Source organism: Nicotiana sylvestris, chromosome 10 (genome assembly GCF_000393655.2).
Source record: "Nicotiana sylvestris chromosome 10, ASM39365v2, whole genome shotgun sequence".
NCBI classification, from domain to species: Eukaryota; Viridiplantae; Streptophyta; class Magnoliopsida; order Solanales; family Solanaceae; genus Nicotiana; species Nicotiana sylvestris.
Window position 1 is genome coordinate 162,818,464 of NC_091066.1, and position 26,731 is coordinate 162,845,194.

Consider the following 26,731-nt stretch of genomic DNA (forward strand, 5'->3'; position numbering starts at 1 on the left):
GATCCTAGAAATGAAAGGAAAGTTAATTGAATTTTTATGTGCTAATGCGGATTGCTTTTCTCTGTCGTATTCAGATATGACAGGTATACCACCGGAGGTGATAACTCATAAGCTAAATGAGGATCCATTACACCCACCCGTCAAGAAAAAGAAAAGGAATCAAGGGGAATTCAAAAATCAAGAGATCCAGGATGAGGTACAAAAACTTTTGAAAATTGGCAAAAATCCAAGAGGTAAAGTACCCTGACTGGTTAGCAAAAACAATGAAAAATGGCGAGTTTGTGTAGATTATGCGGATTTAAATAAGGCTTGTCCTAAAGATCATTTTCTTTACCGCATATAGATCAATTAATTGATTGTTCCGCAGGACATGAGCTTGTAAGTTTTTTAGATGCATATTTTTGTTATAACCAGATACACATGGACCCACTAGATAAGGAGAAAACTTGATTTATCAGACATGGGGACTTACTTCTACAAAGTCACGTCATTTGGCTTGAAAAATGCTAGAGCCACGTATCAGAGATTGGTAACCAAAATATTTCAAGAACACATGGGAAAGACTATGGAAGTCTACATAGATGATATATTGGTCAAGTCAACACATGGAGGGGACCATTTTCAACACTTGTCTGAGACCTTTAAAATTCTCCGCAAGTACAACATGAAGTTAAACCCGGAAAAGTGCACTTTTGGTGTGACTTCAGGTAAGTTCTTAGGTTTTCTTGTTTCTAATAAAGGTATTGAAATAAATCCCACACAGATCAAAGCTATTGAGGAAATACCATATATACTCACGAGCAAGAAAGAAGTGCAGAGATTAATACGCAGGATAATAGCTCTGGGAAGGTTTATATCAAAGTCAACGGAAAAAAGTTTTAAATTCTTTTCAGTGTTGAAAAAGCAAAATCAGTTTGAGTGCATTGATGAGTTTCAACAAGCTTTGAAGGACTTAAAAACGTATCTATCAAATCCACCTCTGTTAGCAAAGCCAAACAACAGAGAGATGCTGTTCATTTATCTCGCCGTATCAGAAGTAGCAGTAAGCGCGGTATTGATACACGAAGATAAAGGTAAACAATCTTCAATTTACTATGTTAGTAAGGCTTTACTAGATGTTGAGACACGATATCCTCACCTAGAAAAACTTGCTTCAGCTTTAAGTATGGCATCAAAAAAGTTACGACCTTACTTTCAGTGTCATCCTATTTCTGTTATAACTACTTTCCCACTAAGGAACATATTGCATAAACTAGAATTATCAGATAGGTTAGCTAAATGAGCAATAGGACTCAGTGAATATGATATTATATATCAGCCTAGAACTGCAATAAAAGCGCAGGTGTTAGAAAATTTTAGTCCGAACCTAGGTCCTGATGTAGAAAAGGAGCTACAAGTATTTATGGAGCTAATCGAGGGACTTGGACCCTATTTACTTACGGTTCTTCAAATGTTAAAGGAACCGGTGTGGGTATTGTTTGAATTCCACCCTCGGCAGAAGTCATAAGACACATAATAAAACGTTATCCAATCATTAATAATGAGGCGGAGTATGAAGTTGTGATTGTAGGTTTTGAACTGGCACAAGAACTTGGTATTGACAAATTGTGATCAAAAGTGACTCGCAGCTGGTAGTCAATCAAATGCAGGAGACTTACGTGGAAAGAGAGACATGAATGCAACAATACCTCGAAAAGGTATGAAAATTTCTTAGACTATTTTGGACATGGAAAGTTGTGCAAATACATAGGGAGGAAAACACAAAAGCAGACGCGTTGGAAAATCTTGCATCTGTTGTCGATGCAACAAACGCAAAAAATGTTGTTGTGGTACATTTGTCCAATTCAGCACTTGACCAAACCAAAAGTGAGGTAAAGTACAATAATTTAACTTTGGAATTGGAGAAATGAATTTGTGAACTTTTTGCAGTATGACATTTTGCCTGAGGATAAGAAGAAATCTCAATTATTACGGTTGAAAGCTGCTCAATACTGCTTAATTCGCGGATATTTATATCGCAAAATATTTGGTGAATCTTTAGCACGAAGCCTTGGACCATCACAAACGGAAAATGTAATGAGGGAAGTATATAAGGGGCATTGTGAAAATCATGCCGGGGGAAGATCGTTAGTGAAGACATTAATATATAAGGGCAGAATATTTCTGGCCAAAAATGGAAGAAGATGCAGAAAACTTCGTAGCTAGGTGCAACAAATGCTAATAATATGCATCGACCAACGAAATTGTTGCATTCAGTCACATCACCATGGCCCTTCATTAATTGGGGGATGGACATCGTTGGGACTTTGCTTCAAGATAAGGGAGAGGTACAATTCTTGTTAATCTTAACGGATTATTTCTCAAAATGGCTAGAAGCAAGTGCTTTTAAACAGGTACAAGAAAAAGAAGTTACAGGTTTTATTTAGAGAAATACTATATGTTGATTTGGAGTTCCAAAGGAGATCGTCTATGATAATGGCCCACAAATCATAGGTGCGAAAGTCACCGATTTCTTCCATAGCTGACAGATTAAATGTATTACTTCCACACTTTATCACCCAACGGTAACGGTCAAGCAGAGTCGACAAATAAAGTTATCATCAATAACTTTAAAAATGATTGAAAGAATCAAAAAGCAAATGGCCAGAAGTACTACCAAGGGTGTTATGGGCTTATGGAACAACGACGAAAACTAGTACGGGAGAGACCCCATTTTTACCTGTGTATGGAACGGAAGATTTAATTCCGGTAGAGATAGGCGAACCAATTACGAGGTAAACAGATACCACTAAAGAAACAAATGAGGAAGACTTACAAGTAACTTTCGATCTGGCGGAAGAAAGGAGGGAAGCAACACTAATTTAAATGGTAGCTCAAAAGCAGATGATTGAACGATACTATAATAGGAAGGACAACTTGAGGTACTTCAAGATTGGGGACTTTGTCCTCAAAAAAGTGTTTCGGTCACAAAAGAGGCAACGCTGGAAAGTTGAGTCCAAATTGGGAAGGCCCGTACAGGGTTAGAGGCATTGCTGGAAAATGAGCATACAAGTTGAAACCATAGATGTCAAGGTGTTACCATCACATTGGAATGCAGTCCATTTGAACAAGTATTACTTCTAAATGAAGATAGTACCCACGATCAGGTATCATGCAAGTTCGATTGTATTTTGTTCATTTAAATCTTACTAACCAAGATTATTGGCAAAAATTTAGCCCACACCAAATGATGATATTAGACCCGGAAGACATGCAGAATACTGAATTATTACAGGTCTAGGTTACAACTTGATACAATCTAGATAGCCATCGAGCGTTGGAGGCTACTTTCATAACGTGACGGCTACATATATAATTTTACAAACAATTAAAGACTATACTATATTTAGTGGCTATATTTATAATATTTAGCTCCCTAGTATAAATAGCCCTTAAGGCTCTTATTTTAGAGCTAGATTATTTTTAATATTGTGAATGGAAACTCATTGAGAGTGTTTAGGATGAATTTCTATGTTGGTTAATTGCTTGTTAAGGTGAACTTACAAGGGGATTTATTTCCCTTGAGGGTTGTTCCTATAGTTTTGGGTCAATTAAGTCTTAAATTGATTAGGTATATGTTTATTTCAAATGTTTTTTTTATTATTTTCCTTAGTTGATTCTTTACTATGTCTCTATCTTTCTATCAATTTTATTTGTGTTCTTGTTATTTTGTTTCTGTGTTTGTATCATCTTGGTATTAGAGCGGAGGTTTTGGATTGTTCTATCAATCCTTGAGTCTTTGTTTTGATTATCATCTAATCTGAAAATAAAAAATAGAAACAAAAATTCCCAAAATAGCAAGTTTACTGTTCATACATATTTGTTCTTCTTTCACTGTTTGTTTCCGACATATCGAAGTTTTGATATGTCTCTCTCGATTTTGGATTACTTCAACTCATATCTATTGGTTTTGTTTGATATCAATTGGAAATTGTTAGATTACATTGAGATTGAAGCTCAAAATCGAAGGTACATGCCTGAAAATTAGGGCTCAGAATTGAATTGGGATTCTTCGATTATGTGAACAATTGGTTCAAATTGATTTCTGGGTTGATTCTTAAGCAACATTTGGATTTGGAGGCCAAATCCAAACTGACTTGGAGGGATTTGGGTGGTCAAAATCGGATCCACCATTGTTAAGCATTGAAAGTTTGAGGTTTGAATTGAAAAGTAAAAGTCCTTGGTTGAAATCGGATGGGTAGTTAGGATTAGCATTCATAACACCATTATAAAGCTAATCCTAAAGTTTGGATTGATTTGGAGTGGAAACTTGAAGAAGAAACCCCCTTGTTGAAGCTTAAGCTTCAAAACATGAAAATGACTTTTGTTGATTTGGTAGTTGTTTGAAGAAATTGTTGCTTGAGGTTTGTTCATTGAGTTGTAGGGAACTTGCATCTCAAATTTGGTGAGGTTTGGTGAAGATTTGAGGTGTTTTTGATTGAATTTGGGATTGAATAATGAAGAACTTGAGGAAGAATGCTGGAATTTCGATTTTGTTTTTGCAGAAATAGCTCAAATTTGTCCATTTTGCACTAGTGACCACCTTGTGCCAGTATCCACTTTTCTACCTAATTTCAAATATAAACTTTTTTAGTTTATTTTCTCATTCTTTTCTTATATATTCTAGCTAGTTTACTTATGTATTAGTTCATACTTAGTGATAAACTGATTTTTGTGTGCTTTATTTTATTTCGTGTTAATTTTTTTGTGCTTTTCTCTTTAGTTTTGTTGTTAATTTCTTTTTCCATTGTCCTTTAGTTATTTTAGCTTCTTTGTTGAGTCACATAAACTCCATTCTCGCCTCGAAGTTGGAAGGTCCACTTGAAAGTACCTTGATTGAGTTTGATATCAACTTTGGATATTCATCCAAGAGTGAAAAAAGGCTTGAGTGGTGAGATTCTTAGAGTGTGTGCCTAAAAGTCGAGGGCACAAGAGTACACGAGTGGTAAAATTTGAGTGCAATTTTTTAGGAATACACCAAGGGAGTGAATTGGAGAGGTCCTTTTATTTTAACTTGTTTTCTTTATTTGTAGGTACTATGTCTTTGAATATTGGAGGTACTTCAACTCCAAAGGAGGGAGTCTTTAATGAGACCATTTTGGAGGATTTACAAGCTTTGATTATGAAAGTTGACTACATGGAAAATATGGTCAAGTATCATGACAACCTTCTTAACCAATGGCAAGTCTTGTCACCTAATCCTAACCAAGGATTGGGAACTAGTGAAACACCACAAAATAGTTCTACTCCTACTGCACCACACATTGCAAGGTTAATCAATCAACCACAAGTTGATAACAATCAAGTGCCAAGACAAAGTCCACTTCCACAAGGTCGACAAGCAAGAGTTGAGCATCAACAATAACCTCTTAGGCCACAACAATCGCAAAATGACTTTGATGATGAGTTGCACTATGACGAGCAATATGATGAACTGATTAGAGTCCAACCTAGAAGGAATGGACAAGGAGACTTTCAAGGGAGAGGTGGAAGGCATGGTAGGAACTATCAAGTTAGAAACTTGAATGATGCTTATGATAGAAATGTTGGTAATGAAGAACATGGTAGAATATGGGGAGATGAAGAAGACCGGCGTCTTAATAACATCAAAAGTTCACTTCCTACTTTCAAGGTAAGTAGTGACACAGAGGAATTTTTAGAATGGGAAATACAAATGGAAAGGATATTTGAGCTTAACAATGTATCCGATACAAAGAGGTTCAAGCATGCCATTTCTAAACTTGTTGGTTATGCTTTTTCTTGGTGGGAGAAAGAGAAATGGGATAGAAATAGAAATAGAGATATTGTTATTGATTCTTGGGGGTTTCTTAGGCTGGTTATGAGAGAAATATTTGTGCCCGAAGAGTATGTGAATGAATTGCTTACCAAATTTTACAATATGAAGCAATGAAACAAGAATGTGGAGGCTTACTTTAAAGAGTCGGAGACCACTAGGATTAGAGCCAATCTTGATGATAATGGAAGGGTCATGATTTCTAGATTTTTGGCGGGGCTTAAGCATGAAATTTCTAGCCAAATGACTTTGCACAAATTTGTTACTATACATGAGGCACTCCAAGGGGCTATCAAGGATGAAAATAAACTCTAAGAAGAGAGGCAACGCAAAGAGATAAAATCCAAAAATTACAACACTTCATGGAGCAAAAACAAGGAAACTTGGAAATCTCTTTCAAATGAAAACAAGCCAAAAGTTGACTCCAAGTGGTAAAATGACAAAGGCAAACCAAAGGTGGAGGCTAAGAAGGGAGGTAATAATTCTAAAACTTATTTCCAAAATCCTACCTCTAATAGGTTTTACAAATGTCAAAGATATGGTCATAAAATGAGAGAATCATGTGAAGAAGAGGAGGTTGAATGTGATGATTGTGACAACCCGACTGGTCGTTTTGAGATTTTGCACTTCGCTCGCCAGTTCTCGGGCATTACTAGCCCCGTGAAAATGTATTATGACTTATGAAATCATTGGTTTTGCTTTTCAGGGTAATCAGAATGAATTTGGAAGAACAGTTCTCAGTTTGAAGCTTAAAATTTGAAAGGTTAGACCAAGTTTTGACTTGTTAGTATATGATCCCGGATTGAAATTTTTATTATTTGGTTAGCTCCTTTAGGTTATTTGGGACTTAGGAGCATGATCAGAATGTATTTTGGAGTTCTGTGGAAGGTTTAGGCTTTAATTGACGAAATTGAGATTTCGGCGTTTTCTAGTTGATAGGTGAGATTTTGATATAGGAGTGGGAATGGAATTTCGGAAGTTAGAGTAGGTCCGTTGTATTATTTGTGATGTGTGTGCAAAATTTCAGGTCATTCGGACATGGTTTGATAGACTTTTTGATCGAAAGTGGAATTTGAAAGTTTTTGGAATTTTTAGGTTTGAATCCGATGCAAATTTGATGTTTTAATGTTGTTTTGAGAGTTCCGAAGGTTGGAACAAGTTTGAACAATATTATGGGATATGTTGGCACGTTTGGTTGAGGTCCCGAGGTCCTTGGGTGAGTTTCGGGTGGTCAAACGGATCAATTTTATGCTTTGAAAGTAGCAGTTTTGCTGGTATTGTGTTGCAGGTATTTTGCTCTACACGATCGCGTAGAGGGGACCGCGATCGCGTAGACTATTTCGGGGCTGGAGTGAAGTTGTTCTATGTGTTCGCATTAGAGGGTTCACGATTGTGGATGTTTGAGAAGTTGTGCTTCGCAAACGCGTGGGCAAGGCTACGTTCACGTAGAAGAAAGTGGGCTGGTGAGAAGTGGAAGGCATTGTTCTATGCGATCGCGTGGGGATGGTCGCGATCGTACGAGTTGGCTTGGTAGTGCTTCGAGATTGCGTGTGTTGTTCCATGATCACGTAAGGTAATTGAGGGACAGTCTATTTTTGTGCTTCGCTATCGCGAGGCAGATTCCGCGATCACAGTGAAGGAATAACTAGGCAGAATCTTTAAGTTCAAATCGAGGGTTTAAGTCCAATATCACAAAAATCATTGGAGAGCTCGGGAGAAGGTGAAATTTGAGGAGATTTTCAATGGAGCTATCGGGGTAAGTATTCTTCACTCATATTTGGTTTAATTCCATGATTTAGTCTTGAATATCATCATTTAATTTGAGAAATTTGAGTGGGAATTGGGAAAAAATGGAAGAAACGTTTGAGGATTCATTTGGGGATTTGAATGTGCATTTGATATCCAATTTGGATGTTCTTGGTATGTATGAACTCGTGAGAGTGTAAGGATTCTAGTTTTGTGATTTTTATCATAATCCGAGACATGGTGCTGGGGGTCGTGTTTGGCCAATTTCAGAATTTTTGGTATAAATTGGATATTTTAGAATGGACTTTGTTCCCTTAACATATTTTGATGGTATGAATCTGCTTTCGGCTAGATTTGGAGCATTCGGAGGCCGAGTCGGGAGGCAAGGGCATCGTGGGCTAGAGTTGGACCGGATTGAAGTGAGTAATGATTGTAAATGTTGTCTTGAGGGTATGGAACCCCGGATTTCACATCGTTGTGCTATATTGAGATGACACACACGCTAAATGACGAGCGTAGGGTCGTGCACCATTGGGGATTATGACTTATTCCATTCGGAATGACTATTTTACCACATATTTGATTGAAAATTGTTTGCTATCATCATGTTTTGGGCTGAATGCCATAATTGGGCCTCGTGCAAACTGTTTTGAACCCTTAGAGGATTTTTATTGCTATTTCCTCACTGTTTTAATTTTATATCTGTACTCAGTCATGCTATATTATACTGTTTTCATAACTCAACCATGTTTACTCTGTTTTAATATTTTAAATGATATTTTGGGCGGAGTATCATATTTTACTGCGCCCGAGTGGCTTTTAGAAATTTCTGACTGAGTAGGGCCGAGGGTCTGTGTTGTGAGGATTGTTACGGGTTCGGGGTGCCCGCCGCAGCAATGTTGTACTGATTATGAATATGAGGTCGAGGGCCTGAGTTGTACGCCACGAGGTGGCTTGATATGAGGCCGAGATCCTATTTGATTATTCCACAATAAGGCTTATTATTGCGCTTGGGCCGTAAAGGGCCCCTCTCGGAGTCGTTAAACCCTCAGTGAGTGCTGGTACCCAGTGTGATATGTGATATAGCCCGAGGGGATGATGTTGTTCCATATTTATTTCCCGAGGGGCTGATTCTATTGACATTGTGCCCGAGAGGCGGATTTTATGTGTTTATCTTTTCTCGTTGATTTTCATTTACTTATATAACTGTTGAAAATGTGATTTAAAGAAGCTTATTCTGAAACAAGGTGTTTTTATAAGATTTCACGATTTATGGCATTTTATTGGTTTTTCAGTGCCTCTTATTAGCATGCTATTGTTTTTACGCGATTTCTTATCGCTCAGTCTTTATTTATTGTTATTACTTACTGAGTTAGAGTACTCACTTTACTCCCATGCACTCTGTGTGTAGATTCAGGAGCTTCAGGTCCCGCCAGTGAGGGTTGATTGCTCCCAGCAGGCCATTCGGAGTCCACTAGGTAGCTGTTCGGCGTTCGCAACCCAGTGTTTCTCCCTCCTATCTTACTTTCTATTTCTAGTTCTGTAATAGATTGTATAAACTCCTTCAGACTTGTAGACTTATGTTAGATGCTCATGACTGGTGACACCCCGATGTCAGGCTATGTTTGTTCAGCAAATTGTACTATTTCACTATTTTTTGGGGATTTAATCATGATAATGACTTAAATTGTGTTATTTTAATTGTTTAAAATGAATTGGGTGTTGTGTCAGCTGGCCTTGTCTTCACGATAGGCGCTATCACGATCGGGTCCGGGTTTAGGGTCGTGACAAATTGGTATCAAAGCGAAGGTTACATAGGTTTCACGAGTCATGAGCAGGTTTAGTAGAGTCTCGTGGATTGGTACAGAGACGTCTATACTTATCCTTGGGAGGCTGCAGAACCTTTAGGAAAAACTTCACATTCTTGAATTCTTATCGTGCGTCCTTGATTCAGCTTGGAATGTAACTCTTTGAATTCCTTCCACGCGTACGTAGGCGCACACGAGCGCTCAGTATTAGATATGCATCAATGTCTTGTGATTTCCTGATGGAGGAGAGAGATGTGATCTCTGTGTGTTGATGTTGGGCCAATTTGGAGGACTTGAGGTCGGTTTTTGCCTATAGCTTGAGCACTGAGGTATTGATTGTGTGAGCATGTGCTTCTAGATTTATATGTCCGATAGTGTCCCTATTAATGAGAGTGATGACTGGATAGCTATGTGATGAGTATGAGGTGACTTCGAGATATGTTCATATGATTTGAATGGGACAAGAAGGGTCTGCTTGGGGGTAGCAAGAACTATCCAGTGCTTGGTTTCCATCGTGATTTGATGTTTAGCCCGAGTTGTGGGCGTATTGAAAGACCTTTTCATGTTGCCTAGTTGGGAAGTGAAGTGGATTTCACATTGTGATATGAGTTTAGACTCAGGAAGATTAAGTAATTGTGTAATGTTTATGAAATCAGAAGGGTATAAGGAGATGTTAGTTTGAGGCAAGGCAGGTGGGCTATCTCCCGCGGATTGTTCTGAAGGTTGCATTATCCTTTATGTCGTTTATTGGAAGATCTCTGTTACCAGGAAAATATATGTGTTGCAATTTGAATTTGGGTCGCCTAAGAGAGTGGGCTTGACTGTTATGAGGATGAATACGAGATTTGCAGAAGATTTAAAGTACTAGATGGTCTGTGTTTCATGAGCTTATGAAGGATTGAGTTCAATCTCACTATGGTATTATGGCAGTAATAAAGTATATGCATTACGAGTCATTATGTGTTTGATCTATGGCTTTGAGCCAAGTGGGGGAGTCTACTATTGACTAGTTAATTGCGCAATTATGTGCTATGTCTGTTCCAGTTTGAGGTATACGGGTGAATCAATTATGGCTTACGAAGGTCGAGACCGAGGATGGCTCGAGTAAAGGAAATTTCAATAAAGGTTATGTCATGCTTCATAGGTGTATGAGAATCACACAATGTCTTGAGTTGTTATTGGTAAATGATGTGCGGTACATAGAACATGAAGTTGCTTGGTTGCATTAAGGTGAGGTTACATTCTGCGATTTCGGGGTGCTAGTGGAGCACATGTCGTCGGCCCGTTTGATCGGTCAAATTGCTGTTTTAGTAGAGAGGATGAATCTCGAGAATAGTTCTAGTGGGTTCAAGATTTTACAGGTAATAATTGGAGATTTTTAGGTTGTATGTTTGGCTAGAAACTAAGGTTTGCATTGGAGGGTTTCAAGACTTGTGTCATTTCTATATCAATTATGGGATTCTATATATCAGTATCAGGAAGGTAATGGCTTCAGATTACCAAGGAGTACTTTCAGGGTAGGTATTTTGAATGTGGTGCTTTTGGGAATATTCGAGAGAGTATTCAGCGGCTTATGAGCCTTAGATGGTGTGGTTTTATGCTTGGGTCTCGTGTGGTGAATTTGAGTTGAGGAAATTGTGGTGTTATAGCAAGAAGAAGTATCAAGTTGAAGGTAAATCAAAAAGAACTGGGATAGATAGGATAGCTTGGTAGTAGGCCGGATCGACATGGTAAGGATATGGTTAGTTCTTTGGATGCTTACGTGGTAATTAGTTTCTACGAGCGTTTCTTGGCAATGCTCTTGGGTTTTAGTGGTCTGCGTAGCTTGGTCGAGTTAGAAGGATTCAGTCCTGACAGTTTCATTTTGTGCAAATGAAATTCGGAGAGTTCTTGATGGTTTCTACCACAGTTAGAGATGTATATTTTCGACGAGTGTGAGGAGCATGGGATGTATAGTGATTTTCTTCTAGATGGGATCAATGGAAAGTTCTTGTCTAGTTGAGTACGTAGATGCTTGTGGCTCGAAAGGGATATGAAGTTCTCATGATTATCTTAGGAGGGTATAGTATATGCGGTATGTGGTGTATGATCGAGATTGGTATGTGTAAGGTCACGGTTCAGTTGGAAAGGAAGGTCACAAATTCTTGGGCAGGAAGGGCAGCTTCAGATGATTAGGGGAATGATATTACTAATTGGTGTGGCTTGGTGAGGGTATACATTTCAAAAAAAGGGCAATGTGGTTGAGTCAATGATACTTCATTAGTATTGCAGCACTCCCTTGTTGGATCGACTGCCGTTATTCGAGTTTGCTTGGTGGCACAGAAGAATTATAGGAGTACCTCTCGTGGGATGATTGGGTGTTTGAAGTGTGTTGTGATTCGCGTGCTGTATAGATTTGGAGACTGGGAGTTCTCATGGACAGATGTTGTGGTTATGGGTCGCGTGTATCGACTCTGTGTAGTGGATATCGGGGTTTGGAGACCCGAGTGGATCTTTTAGTACTTGATAAGTTAGATTTTGATACAATATTGGGTATAGATTGGTTGTCTCTATGTCATGTTATTCTGGGATGTAGTGCTTAGGCAGCAGCGTTGGCTATGCGGGGATGCCACGGATTGAGTGGCGAGGTTCGACGGATTATGTTCTCATTAGGGTGGTTCTATTTTTGAAGACCCAACGGATGGTTGGGAAAGGTTATCTTTCTTATTTGGCCTTCATGATGCATGTCAGTGCAGAAACTCCTACCATCGATTCAGTTCCGGTGATGAGGGGTTTTGCGAATACGTTTCCTGTTGCCGGGCATGTTGCCGGACGGGGTAGTTGATTTTGGTATTGATTTGGTGCTGGGCACCGTAGCGTATGGCACCGGCGAAGTTAAAGGAGTTGAGGGATGTGTTGATCCAATTGTTATTGAGCTTATTAGTGATCTAGAGAGATCTATGAGTTACCTTTCCGTGTTGCGAGGCGTTGGGATTTGTTGGTTATAGGCACATGTGGTGCGGTTTTATTGGGGTATCTCAGTGGAAATTCGAGCAGGAGGAGTATTGGGTATGGTTCGGCGGATGGCATATCAGTTGTGTCCTTTCGGGTTTGTGTAATGTTATGTCAATTGTTTCGCAGCGCTTATGATGATTTGCTTTGGTTCTAGACATCAAATTGCGCGTGGTTGTCGATTTTGAGCAGAGTGACTTGAGGTGCGTCATAGGGACTAGTGTTTGGATAGGGTCACGCATTGCAGCGAAGTTATATGGAGATATTACCTCTCGGGTTAGATTCATGTGTTCTGTTTCTACGATGTGTGACGGGTTCTCAGCATTATGTTGTGGTGGTACTGGTGAGCTTGCGGTACATCTCTTTTATTTGAGTCATTTTTCATAATTTGAGTATGTACGGATTGTTTCTTATTGGTGTGAGGATTGCATGAGTTGTGGCTTTAGATTGTATTGATGTGTCATGTCACCAGAGTAGTTGTGTTGGAATTGTATTAGATTGTTGGGATCCAGAATGAATACGAACGGATTCGGTTTCAGCATGTGGAAGGATAATATCGAGGTTCAGCTTAGAAATTTGCTATGGTCCTTGCCAAAGGAGAAGTGGCTTCATGAATGGTTGATTTGAGGAATGGCTATGACTTTCTACGTGTTTCATTTATCATTTGCAGTATACAGAAGTGTTCGAATGAGGTTTTACTTGATAAAAGGCTTATTGTCGCAATTCGGATGTTTTAAACAACTACTGTGATTAGAAGTTATCGCTACAAGTGTTTGAGTTATGTGGTACGTCATGGAATTGCATGTAAGGTTGCAGGTATGGGTTATTACAACGGGTTTGGGCTTATCTAGAGTATAGATGTGAGATTCTGATCTTGTAGGCGGTTTCAAAAGTGGAAATGTTGTTCTAAGGTTTATGGGTTAAGCTGGATTGTGAAATTTCAGTTACATTGTGTTATCGGACCTATATGAGATAGGGTAATGTGGAATCACCCCTGAGTATATGCATGGTAAGGTTATACAGCGATTTGATGGTTTTTGGAACAACTATGGGCACGTTCGAGGACGAACGTATGTTTAAGCGGGGGAGGATGTAACGACCCGACCAGTCGTTTTGAGCTTTTGCACTTCGCTCGCCAGTTCTCAAGCATGAATAGCCCCGTGTGATGTATTATGACTTATGTAAATCGTTGGTTTTGCTTTTTAGGGTAATTGGAATGAATTTGGAAGAACAATTATCAGTTTGAAGCTTAAAATATAAAAGGTCTGACCAAGTTTTGACTTGTTAGTATATGATCTCGGATTAGAATTTTTATAATTTCTTAGATCCGTTAGGTGATTTGCGACTTAGGAGCATGATCGGAATTTATTTTGGAGGTCCGTGGAAGTTTTAGGATTTAATTGGCGAAATTGGGATTTCGGCATTTTCCGGTTGATAGGTGAGATTTTGATATAGGAGTCAGAATGGAATTCCAGAAGTTGGAGTAGGTCCTTGTGTCATTTGTGATGTGTGTGCAACATTTCAGGTCATTCGGAAAGGTTTGATAGACTTTTTGATCGAAAGCGAAATTTGGAAGTTTTTGGAATTTTTAGGCTTGAATCCGATGCAAATTTGGTGTTTTAATGTTGGTTTGAGCGTTCTGAAGGTTTGAACAAGTTAGTTTGATGTTATGGGATATGTTGGCACGTTTGGTTGAGGTCCTGAGGGCCTCAGGTGAGTTTCGGGTGGTCAATCGGATCAATTTCATGCTTTGAAAGTAGTAGTTTTGCTGGTATTTCGTTGCCGGAATTTTTCTCTTTACGATAGCGTAGAGGGGACCGCGATCTCGTAGACTATTTTGGGGCTGGAGTGAAGTTGTTCTACATGTTTGCAGTAGATGGTTCGCGATCATGGATGTTTGAAAAGTTGTGCTTCGCGAACGCGTGGGCAAGGCCGCATTCACGTCGAAGAAAGTGGGCTGGTGAGAAGTGGAAGGCATTGTTCTATGCGATCGTGTGGGGATGGTCACGATCGCTTGAGTTGGCTTGGAAGTGCTTCACGATCATGTGTGTTGTTCCGCGATCCCGTAAGGTAATTGAGGGGCAATATATTTTTATGCTTCCCGATCGCGAGGCAGATTCCGCGATCGCGATGAAGGAATAACTGGGCAGAATGTTTAAGTTCAAATCGAGGATTAAAGTCCAATATTACAAAAACCATTGGAGAGCTTGGGAGAAGATGAAATTTGAGGAGATTTTTAGTGGAGCTATGGGGGTAAGTACTCTTCACTCATCTCTGGTTTAATTCCATGATTTAGTCTTGAATTTCATCATTTAATTTGAGAAATGTGAGTGGGAATTGGGGAAAAATGGAAGAAAGGTTGGAGGATTCATTTGGGGATTTGAATGGGCATTTGATGTCCGATTTGGATGTTCTTGGTATGTATGAACTCATGAGAGTTTAAGGATTCTAGTTTTGTAATTTTTATCGTAATCCGAGACGTGGACCCGGGGTTGGATCTGGCCAATTTTGGGATTTTTTTGTATAAATTGGATATTTTTGAATGGGATTTGTTCCTTTAGCATATTTTGATGGTATGAATCTACTTTTGTCTAGATTTGGAGCATTCATAGGCCGAGTCGAGAGGCAAGGGCATCACAGGCTAGAGTTGGACCGGATTGAGGTGAGTAATGATTGCAAATGTTGTCCTGAGGGTATGAAACCTCGAATTTCACATCGTTGTGCTATATTGAGGTGACACACACGCTAGATGATGAGCGTCAGGTCATGCTCCGTTGGGGATTGTGACTTAGTCCATCTCGAATGACTGTTTTACCGTGTATTTGATTGAAAACTGTTTGCTATCATCATGTTTTAGGTTGAATGCCATAGTCAGGCCTCGTGCCAACTTCTTTGAACCCTTAGGGGACTTTTACTACTATTTCCTCACTATTTTGATTTTATATCTGTACTTAGTCATGCTATATTCTACTATTTTCATAACTCAACCATGTTTACACTATTTTAACATTTTAAATAGTATTTTGGGCTGAGCATCATGTTTTACTGTGCCCGAGTGACTTTTTGAGATTTCTGACTGAGTAGGGCCGGGGGCCTGTGTTGTGAGGATTGTTATGGATTCGGGGCGCCCGTCGCAACAATGTTGTACTGATTATGATTTTGAGGCGGATAGCCTGAGTTGTACGCCACAAGGTGGCTTGATATGAGGCCGAGAGCATGTTTGATTATGCCACGAGATGACTTATTATTGCACTTGGGCCGTAAGGGCCCCCTCCCCGAGTCTGTACACTCCAGTGAGCCCGGGTACCTAGTGTGATATGTGATATAGCCCGAGTGGCTGGTGTTGTTCCATGTTTATTGCCCGAAGGGCTGATTCTGTTGACATTGTGCCCGAGGGGCAGATTTTATGTGTTTATCTTTTCTAGCTGCTTTTCATTTACTTATGTAACTGTTGAAAAGGTGTTTTAAAGAAGCTTATTTTGAAACAAGGTGTTTTTATAAGATTTCACGGTTTATGGCATTTTATTGGGTTTTCACAGCCTCTTATTAGCATGTTGTTGCGTTTTATGCGATTTCTTATCGCTCAGTCTTCATTTAGTGTTATTACTCACTGAGTTGGAATACTCACTTTACTCCCTTCACCCTGTGTGTAGATTCAGGAGCTTCAGGTCCTGCCATTGAGGGTTGATTGCTCCTAGCAGGCCATTCGAAGTCCACAAGGTAGTTGCTCGGCGTTCGCAGCCCAGTGTTTCTCTCTCCTATCTTACTTTATGTTTCTAGTTCTGTAATAGATTATATAAACTCCTTCATACTTGTAGACTTATGTTAGATGATCATGACTGGTGACACCCCGATGTCGGGCTGTGTTTGTTCCGCAAATTGTACTGTTTCACTATTTTTTTGGGAATTTAATAATAATAATGACTTAAATTGTGCTATTTTAATTGTTTAAAATGAATTCGGTATTGTTGTCACACCTCCTCTTTACATACCCGAGAGGGTGCGAAGGGATTTTTTCCAATTAAAGGACAATCGAAACGGGATTGGTTTATTTATTTCAGAGTCGCCACTTGGGAGGTTTTAGAGTGTCCCAAGTCACCAATTTTAATCCCGAATCGAGGAAAAGAATGACTCTGTATTACAGTCCGCGAACCAGAAATCCGGATAAGGAATTCTGTTAACCCGGGAGAAGGTGTTAGGCATTCCCGAATTCCGTGGTTCTAGCACGGTCGCTCAACTGTTATATTTGGCTTGATTATCTGATTTTATACGTATTATAAACTTATGTGCAAGTTTTATCCTTTGGCCGCTTTTATTATTATATTTTTTTAAAGAATGTGAACATAGTTTAAAAACATATCTTTGGATTGGGTCACATAAAATGTATCCACGATCCGGAACGTATTTTTATTCAATGTTTTGGGATTTAGATTTGGGTCGCATAAATGCGTACCCGTGTTTAAGGATGTATTATTATTATTTCGTGCCTAAAGCAATTAGCGCTTTATTACTTTGGGGAACGCCGTGCAATTTGCTAAACGGCCCATCCCGAAGTCTAAGTAATCAATTAAATTTTTATCGAGGGCCCCGCAATTTGTGTGTTTTATTTGGCAAGGCCCATCTCATTTATTATAAAAGGATAATCCTAAAGTGCCTCCATTTTTTCCTATTAAATTTGTCTCTACAAAATAATAAAAAAAAGAAAATATCTTAATTTATTTATATGTTATTACCTAGTTACATTATACTAGGCATGTTCTCAGTTTGTCAAATTAAAAAAAAACATGGCAATCTAATTTTAAATCCTAGACCATTTACATGCTGAAATTAACCAATATTATTTAACCAAACAATATTTCTATCAAGTTCTTACTAGATGGCCTATTCGTTTGATTTTTACTTGACGAAGTTACTACACCATTTATTTATTTTTGGCAATATATAGGTAGTTCAATCGTTAAGCTATCGTCGGATATTCCACTATATGTATTAAATAGCTACACGATTCGGATTTTTTGCAAACTAAATAAATTATACATACAAATAAAATTCAGAATATAATTAAAGCTAATTCAGAATTTCAACTCTTCATTTTTTGTATTCATGCTTCATATTCGGATTACAATAATCAGCGTGTCAGTTGTGTACCTGATATCGGAAGCAAAAGAAAATGAAGATGAGAATCAGCAGCAATAATAACAATACAACACAACAACAATAGTCCAGCAGCAGTAACAACCCAGGAACAGAGTTTGCAAACCAGTGGAGCAGTAATCCAAAAAACAAAAGCTTCAAACTTTGATTAAACAACAATTAATTCTGATTTCAAACAATGAAAGAAAGCAGAAAATTTTTTAGTTTTTTTTTTATTTTGAAAGTTTAAATATTTTTCGGAATTCTCTCTCTTAAATGTTCTGCCCCTTTTCTCTCTCTTATTTTCAGATTCGTTTCTCTCTCTCGTTCTTCTGTCCGTGTCTGTCTGTGTGTGTTCAAGACTTCATATATATAACCCATCCCATAAATCTTTCAATCAATTAAAATCAATACTTTTTCTCTACCAAACCCATTATCTTCTCACTCATCCCCATTACATTAAATAAACATATCACACCACCCCATTATAATTTGTCCCTCATGCCTAACATAAACAAATACAAGATTCCCCCCACTAAATTTTGTCTTGTCCCCCCTTTATATTAAATAATTATATCACAACCCACCCCATTTCATTTTGTCCCCCATGCTTCATATAAAAAATTACAAAATGTACAATTCCTAAACTACCCCTCCGACCTTATTGAAATTACCAAACTACCCCTGAACGTACTGCAAACTACCAAACTACCCCATCAGTTATAACAAATCAATTAATCACACTCAACCAAAATATAGCCAATATGACCAATTTCTACACAAATTCAAACAACAAATCTCATGAACATGATTTTTTCAACATTTCAACAATAAATCACATGAACATGATTTCAACCACAAATCATATGAACACAAATTGAACAACAAAGAACAACTAAAATTTGATTGAACAATATTTTTAGCAACAACAAACCTATTTTCGGATTCAACAACAACAACAATCAAACAAGTATATTTAGATTTCTAAATTCAATAATATTGAACTTAAAATCAACTCTAACAACATTACAACCAACAATTCTTATATTAAACTTAAACAAGATTAGGAGACAATTTCAAGAAATAATCATAAATGGTAAATAAGAAATCAAGCTATACAAATTTCGGATTCAAGATCAAACAAACAAAGTATGAACATGAATGAAATCTATTTTAAACAACAAACGTGATGGATTCAAACTATTAAATCAATATATTTCCCTTAACACAACTAAATTCTTTTAGACAAATAACAAGATCGACGAAGAAACAATTATGAACTTAAGCTTGAACTTAACAATATTAACAATTTCTAAAAATACATAAACACATGAAACAAATTGAAGAAACAATTAATTAAATTTCAATTTGAATCTAACAAACATCAAACCAACAAATTCTTACCTAAACAATAAAACAAACATGAAATAAACATGAAAAACCACTAATTAACTTTCCATTTCAAATCTAAAAATTAATTCAATCAAACACATGAACACACTAGAAAATTATTTCAACGATGAACAACGAACAAAACAAGAATTGAATCATTTAACGATTTTGGATCCGAAAAATATCAAACAAAAATATGGACAAAAATAAAACTCAAAAACAACTAACCGGAGATGAATCAACGACGAAATCGACTAAACAAACGACGAACTTGACTATGTAGGGACTGTTTTGACGAGCCTCGACCAAAGTTCGAACAAATGACGACGAAGACGAAGAGAAGATGAAGCAGCCCGCAGCTGGCCATGAAACGCGAGCAGCAGCAGAAGAAAATTGAAGCAGTAGCAGCGACAACCATGGCGGAGGAACAGCAGCTCGGAGGAGAAGAAACAGTAGCAGCAGTGGCGTGTTTGGATGATGAGGTAGTAGCTGAGCAACCAGTAGCCTTCTCCTTCATCGAAATGGAGCATCAGCTCGAGCTTGAAGCGGACGACGCAGAGGCAGCAACCGTGACAGGCAGTCGTGGGGAGCTCGGTGTTGAAGATGATGATCGTGAAGACGCAACAACGAGTTCTGTTGGGACGTAGCAGAAGCAGAAGAAGCGAAACTAGAGCAGTAGCTGCTCGTCGAGGAAGGAGATGAAGCAAGCAGCCATTGGGTTTTCCTTCCATTTTGGCCGAGGTTTTTCCGGCGAAGCAGCGGTGAAGCAGACGGGGAGGTCGACGTGGATGGTGGTGAATTTGGTTGTTCTGAGTGGACGAAGAAGAAGGTAAGAGCAGCCATGGGAGGTTGAGGGGGAAGCCATGGATGAGCTTTGGAGAAACTTGGAGAAGAAGAAGATAGAGAAAGGGGGGGGGGGTGGCGGATTGGTTAGGTCTTTTTTAGGGTTTTCTTTTGTTTTTTTGTTTTGTTTTGTGTTGTTTTTAAGATAATAAGGGTGTTGGATTATGGACCGGGTCGACCCAGTTCGGAATGGACTGGGTCATAGAGAAGGTTGGGCCATATTTTGGGCCTGTGGCTTGAATTTGAAGAAGAGGCCCAATTCCGACTTTCTTTATTTTTTGCTCTCTTTTCTTCTTTTATTTTTCTAAAACTAAATTATAAAAATACTTAAACTATTATTTAAGAACTAAATTAAGTTATAAAAATGCATATTAACTCCCAATAACAATTAACGCGCAATTAAGTAATAATTAAGCATAAAATTGTATATTTGGACATTAAATGCTAAAAATGCAAACGATGCCTATTTTTGTAATTTTTATTTTTTTGTAAAACAAACTTAATTACTAACAATTGTAGAATTAAATCCTACATGCAAAATGCGACATATTTTTGTATTTTTAATAATTTAGCAAATAAACATGCACAGACAAACATACAAATAGTTACACAAAATATCACAAAATATCACAAAAATGGCACACCAAGAAAAATTATTTTATTTTTGAATTTTTTGGGAGTAATTCTCATATTGGGCAAAAATCACGTGCTTACAGCTGCCCCTCTTTGCCCGAAGACACGAAGGGTTTTCGTGCAAAGATAAAGCGAGCGATTTTTGCCCATCCGAGTACTCCGTGTGAAGCATTTTTTGAAAAAGATTTGACCGAACCTTTGCTTCAAAGGTTTCCTACATATCCTGGGCTAAACAGGAATCAGGTCAATGTAGTTCGGGAAGCTTTGGTAGCTGGGACTACCGTTGGACTGTAATGTTACTGTTGTTGCATGCTATTACCACTGCTTACAGATCTCCTTGTTACACCTTGCTTAAAAGAAAACAAGAAGCTAGGCTAGACTGCAATTTGTTTTTGTTGCCTTGCTTTCTTGTCTGCTTGCATTTCTTCCGGTGCTTTTCTTCCTTTCGACACATGCACTTGAGTTTTTGTTGGGACCTCTTATTGCAAACTTCTGCTTCCCAGTGTTGGGGATTTTTTATTGTTTCCTGCTGGGGATTCCTGTTGTAACCCTCTGTTTTATTGTCCTCTTACTTGATCTTGAAATGTATGCCTCTGTTATCTGGGCGGGCTCCCAACTTCGATACTTGAAAATTAAAGACTGAAATGTATGCCTCTGTTATCTGGGCGGGCTCCCAACTTCAATGCTTGAAATGTAAAGACTGAAATGTATGCCTCTGTTATCTGGGCGGGCTCCTAACTTCAATGCTTGAAATGTAAAGACTGAAATGTATGCCTCTGTTATCTGGGCGGGCTCCCAACTTCAATGCTTGAAATGTAAAGACTGAAATGTATGCCTCTGTTATCTGGGCGGGCTCCCAACTTCAAATAAACAACTTTTGAAATAAACGCCATTCCTTTCTTCAGGCGGGCTCCTGACTTCAATAAACAACTTGGAAAATAAATGCCATTCTGTTCTTCAGGGGGGCTCCTGACTTCAACCAATAAATCGCCATTCTATTCTTCAGGGGGCTCCTGACTTCAACCAATAAATCGCCATTCTATTCTTCAGGGGGCTCCTGACTTCAACCAATAATGTCAAAAATAAATCGTCATTCTGTTCTTCAGGGGGGCTCCTGATTTCAACCAATAGATCGCCATTCTATTCTTCAGGGGGATCCTGACTTCAACCAATACATCGCCATTCTATTCTTCAGGGGGCTCCTGACTTCAACAACTTTTCAAAAAATGCCATTCCTTTCTTTGGATGGCGAGATTTCAACAACCCCTTTTTAAAAAACGCCTTTCCTTTCTTCAGGCGGGCTCCTGACTTTAAACAATAACTTCTAAAATAAAATGCCTTTCCTCTCTTCAGGCGGGCTCCTGACTTCAAATACACAACTTTAAAATTAAACGCCATCCCTCTCTTCAGGCGGGCTCCTGACTTCAACCAATAAATCGCCATTCTATTCTTCAGAGGGGCTCCTGACTCCAACCATTTTTTCAAAAATGCCATTCCTTTCTTTGGCTGGCACGATTTTAACAACCCCTTTTTTAAAAATGCCTTTCCTTTCTTCAGGCGGACTCCTGATTTCAACCAATAAATTGCCATTCTGTTCTTCAGGGGGGCTCCTGACTTCAACCAATAAATCGTCATTCTATTCTTCAGGGGGCTCCTGACTTCAACCATTTTTCAAAAATGCCATTCCTTTCTTTGGCTGGCACGATTTTAACAACTCTTTTTTTTTTAAAAAATGCCTTTCTTTTCTTTTCAAATTATCCTAGGAGAAAATTCATCAGGCTAGATTTTGATCCTAGGAGAAGATTCATCCGACTAAGATTTTATTATACTATCTTGGTAGAAAAATTTCATCGGACCAAGATTTTGACTCTATGAGATAAATCATCAAACTAGGCCCATTTTGTTGTGATCTTAGGAGAAAGATTCATCGGACTAAGATTTGATATCTTAGGAGAAAAATTCATCGGACTAAGATTTGATATCTTATCTTGGGAGAAAAATTTCATCGGACCAAGATTTTGACTCTAGGAGATAAATCGTCAAACTAGGTCAATTTTGTTGTGATCTTAGGAGAAAGATTCATCGGACTAAGATTTGATATCTTAGGAGAAAATTTCATCGGACTAAGATTTCTTTCTTAGGAGAAAAATTCATCGGACTAAGATTTGGTATCTTAGGAGAAAATTTCATCGGACTAAGATTTGATATCTTATCTTGGGAGAAAAATTTCATCGGACCAAGATTGTATCGGGAGGGAAATTCATCAGATTAGGACTTTTTATCCTAAGAGGAAAATGTAAAGATCAATGATTTGAGAAACTTACCTTTGCAATTTCTTCTTTTCTTTTCTTTTTCCTTTGCGCTGCTTTGTTCTTGCTTGCTGGGGATAATACCACTGGGGGAGCCTCCTTTCTTCCCCTCCTTCAAATTCAATTTTTTTTCTTCTTCTTTTTTTTTGATTTTTTTTGTTTTGTTTTTTCAATACTGCTGGGGATAAAAGTGTTATCTTCTTGGGATAACGTTGTTGAGGATAATGCTGCTGGGGAATTTTATCCCTTCAAATTGATGCTTCATTCTTCTAGAAGCTGCTGGGGATGATAATAGCTTTTGTTTTTCTGAGCACAAGTGTCATCCCTTTGTTATGTCTGCTGGGGAACAACTTCCTCCATTGAAACTTATTATATTGGGGCAACACTGGTTCAAAGACCACTTCCCTTGAGACTGGTGTTATTTTTATTCTTCCTCGAATGGGTACCTGACTTCTAAAAAATTTTCCAAATGAAAGGAAAATTTTCTGCCCCAGTTTTACAGTCTCCCTTATGGCATGCATTTTCCGACATCAATGCCATTTTTTTTACCTGTTTCAAATTAAACAAAATTTGTTAGTTTAAAAAAACGGTGGTTGGTTGTGATACTCCTACTGGGGATGGCTTTCCCTTTCTCCTTCCTTGCTCTGCGCTCCCCAACTTGTTGGGGATGATATTATTTGCTGGGGATAATCCCTTTCCGCTGGGGATATCCCTCTTCCTTTGTGGCACAGCTCGGAAATTGGCCTTTCCCCGACCTTTTAGTCTCGCATGAATTTCCCAAATCATGCTCATTGCTCTCCTTAATTTGTCCACAGGCCTTGGCCTTGAGGTTTATAACCTTTGATTTCGGCAAGGGTATCCCTCTTGACACTCGTTGACCCTTTTGTTGGGGATATCTTTCTTGACACTGGCCTCGCGCTTGTTCCTTCCTGACTATACTACTTGGATGTACTAGTCAGATCTTATCTTGGAAAGCTGATGGCGTATTTTGAAGTCATTTCCCACTGGTTTTGACCAAACAGACTCTAATGGGGAAATTTCTATGAAAGGAAAAGATAAAAGGGAACAGAATAAAAGACAAAGGAAAAAACACTGACTCTAATGGTCATGACATGCATATGTGGCCTATCCTTCGTCATCAATCGTCTTTCAAGGTCTTCCCTTGACTATCCCCCATCTGATTCCCAATCTTATTCGACTTGTAGTGCCCGAAGGGTTTTCACTATCAAGCCTCTCTCATTTTGGGTTTTTCTCTCAGCTTTCATCGCCTTATGGTGTCCGTGAAGATTTTCACCGATAAGACTCTCTCATTTATATCACTTTCTAGCTGGGGATTTGGAGTGTTGCCGGTATGACTCTTCTCTGCTGGAGATTAGAGTCCTTTCTGCTGTGGAACAGAATGTTATGTTCGCCGGTAAGACTCTCATTTGTCTGACTTGGCATCTTTTGCAGACTGGTCAGAAGGTCTTTCTTTGGACCGTAATGTGGGTTTTTTGGATAGGTTTAGAAAGAAAGGGTATTAAAGGCTCAAAAAAACAAATAAATTTGGGGTTTAAAATTACAACCTTCGGAATCATATTTGTTTACAACGAGCACAATTCTTGCCCCAGTTCATTGCTTGGGGATTATTTATATATATATATATATATATATATATATATATATATATATATATATATATACCATGCACACCATGCACACTATGCACTCTATGACCGAGCCGTGAAGCGCCTACGTATCCTCTTTGAGGAATCAGGTCAAACGTAGTTCCCAATTCCTCTTTTTTCATTTGACTTTTTTTTGTTTTTTGTTATCATTTTTCCTTTTTTCGTTTTTTTTTTTTGTTTATTTTTTCCTTTACCTTCCAGGCTCGTATTTCCTAGTCGTTGCTATTGATTCCGAACGAGGGGTATGAAAGAAAATAAATAAGGCTCAAAAGGGATAACGAAGGATAAAGTGTTTAGGTAGCAGAACAAAATGCCTTCGTCATTCCAGTCTTCAAAACATGCCAAGTGCAAACAACACGATTGAACATAGATTTATAGTCTCTTCCGATGGTGCTGGACTTGACAATTATGTTAAACACTTGCTTTTTCATTTGTCATTTCTAAAGCACTGCTGGGCGACACTCTCACTCTCATTCTCATGAACGACCCTCATGCCAATTTGGCGAACCCTGCATTTAACGGTTTTCTTTATGTTTAACTTGCCCCAGTTCCACATGACTCGGGCTTCAAATAATCTCAAACCGTTCTTATTTCCTTTAAATGCTTTAATCACCTTCCGAGGGTTTTATGATTAACTTTTAAGATTAGGCCCAATATGTGCGCATGTTATGTCACGAGAATCGGCGCTGAACAAAAAATGATAAAAGGACTAAGCAAAAGATGACTGGAAACAATAAAAGACCGACTTTTGTATTAGACTACCGGCGAAATGATTTGAATAATAAAACAAACAAAAAAACCAGAATAAAATCCTAACACAGCCTCGACAAAACTTAAACAAACTGATATGACAAACTGGAAAGATAAGAAGGTTTGACACAAGACAATATTCGGATTACAATCCTATGAATAATCCGGACAACAGAAATGACAACAAAATAAGCCACCACAAGCTTCTCTCTTGCTAACCAAGGAACGGAGCATCCTCCCACTTTATCAAAATTGGCATCTTAGCCACTAAGCGTTCGCATCAATACTGCCAAGACCATTATCAGCTTTAATATCATCAACCTCCGTCAACAAATCCCCAATAGGATTCGAGTGCTTCTGTTATCAGGCCCGATTCCCGCAGAGTGTGTATCATGAGGTGCAAGTAAAGGATTCTGCGCGATATTCTGGGTGTCATTGTCCGGATTACCACAAACCAACCACCTTTTTTCTTTGTGATTCGAAACAACAGGTTAAAATGGACTCAGTCGGTCCCCATTATTAACAACATTTTTTTTTCATTTTTTTTCTTTTTCTTTTTTTTTCGATTTTTTCATTTTTTTTTCATTTTTTTCGATTTTTGTTTTCATTTTTTTTTCATTTTTTGTTGTGGTCGAATCTTATGGAGATTGCCTACGTATCATGACCCCGCATGAATCAGACCTTGCGTAGTTCGGACCAATAAAAGATAAACAATACTAAACATTTTTTTTTCAATTAAAAACAAACTGGGTTTCAAAGGTTTGAAGATGACCTACAAACTCGAAAATCAAACAACCCACATATTCTAATTAAAGATTTATAACCTCGAAATAAAAAGGCCAGCTTCCTTTCCCCGTTTGACAAATGCAACCAAACGGCTATTTTTGTAAATGTGGCCCCTTTCAAATCTCACATGAATTTTGAGGCCGGGGAGGATTATTTTGACACTTTACAAATTTGTCCGTTCTTTTACGAAAATAACCTTTCGATAACGGAAAGATACTCTAAGGCTATTTCGGCAAGAACGGTTTAAGACGCGACCGAAACTGGCTTGGCTTATTTTGACCAAAAATCCAAACGGTATTCACATGACCGTCGACTCTTTGTTTTTGTTTTTTTTGTAAAAAAAAAAATTACAGTAAAAACCTAGTGTTGCAAACACGGCCCTTCAGCGCCTCGGAGGCGAAGATTTTTTAAGGTTGTGTGGGTCAACTGGACCAAATCTTAGACATGACCAAAAAGGTGGCTGTTTATGCAAAGTCAGCCTTCCGGCGTCCCTTTCGGGAACATTCGGCTATGTCTTGACAAAACAGCATCACCCGACTTATTCATGACAAAATTAAAATTTTGACATTTTTTTTTGCTTATTTATTTGTTTTTGGCTATTTTAGCAAAAGAAGGGGGTTGGACCCGATGAGGGTTGCCTACGTATCTCACATCCGGTGAGAATCAAACCCGCGTAGTTCGGGCAAATAAACCGAACTGTTTTAAAACAGGATTTTTTTTCTTTTTCAACAACAAATAACAAAACCACTTTCCAAGCACGACTCTTTCATTTTCATTTTGGCATTTTCGAAAAATAAAAAAAACTATTTTAAAAATAAGACCTTTTTTCATTGTCATTTT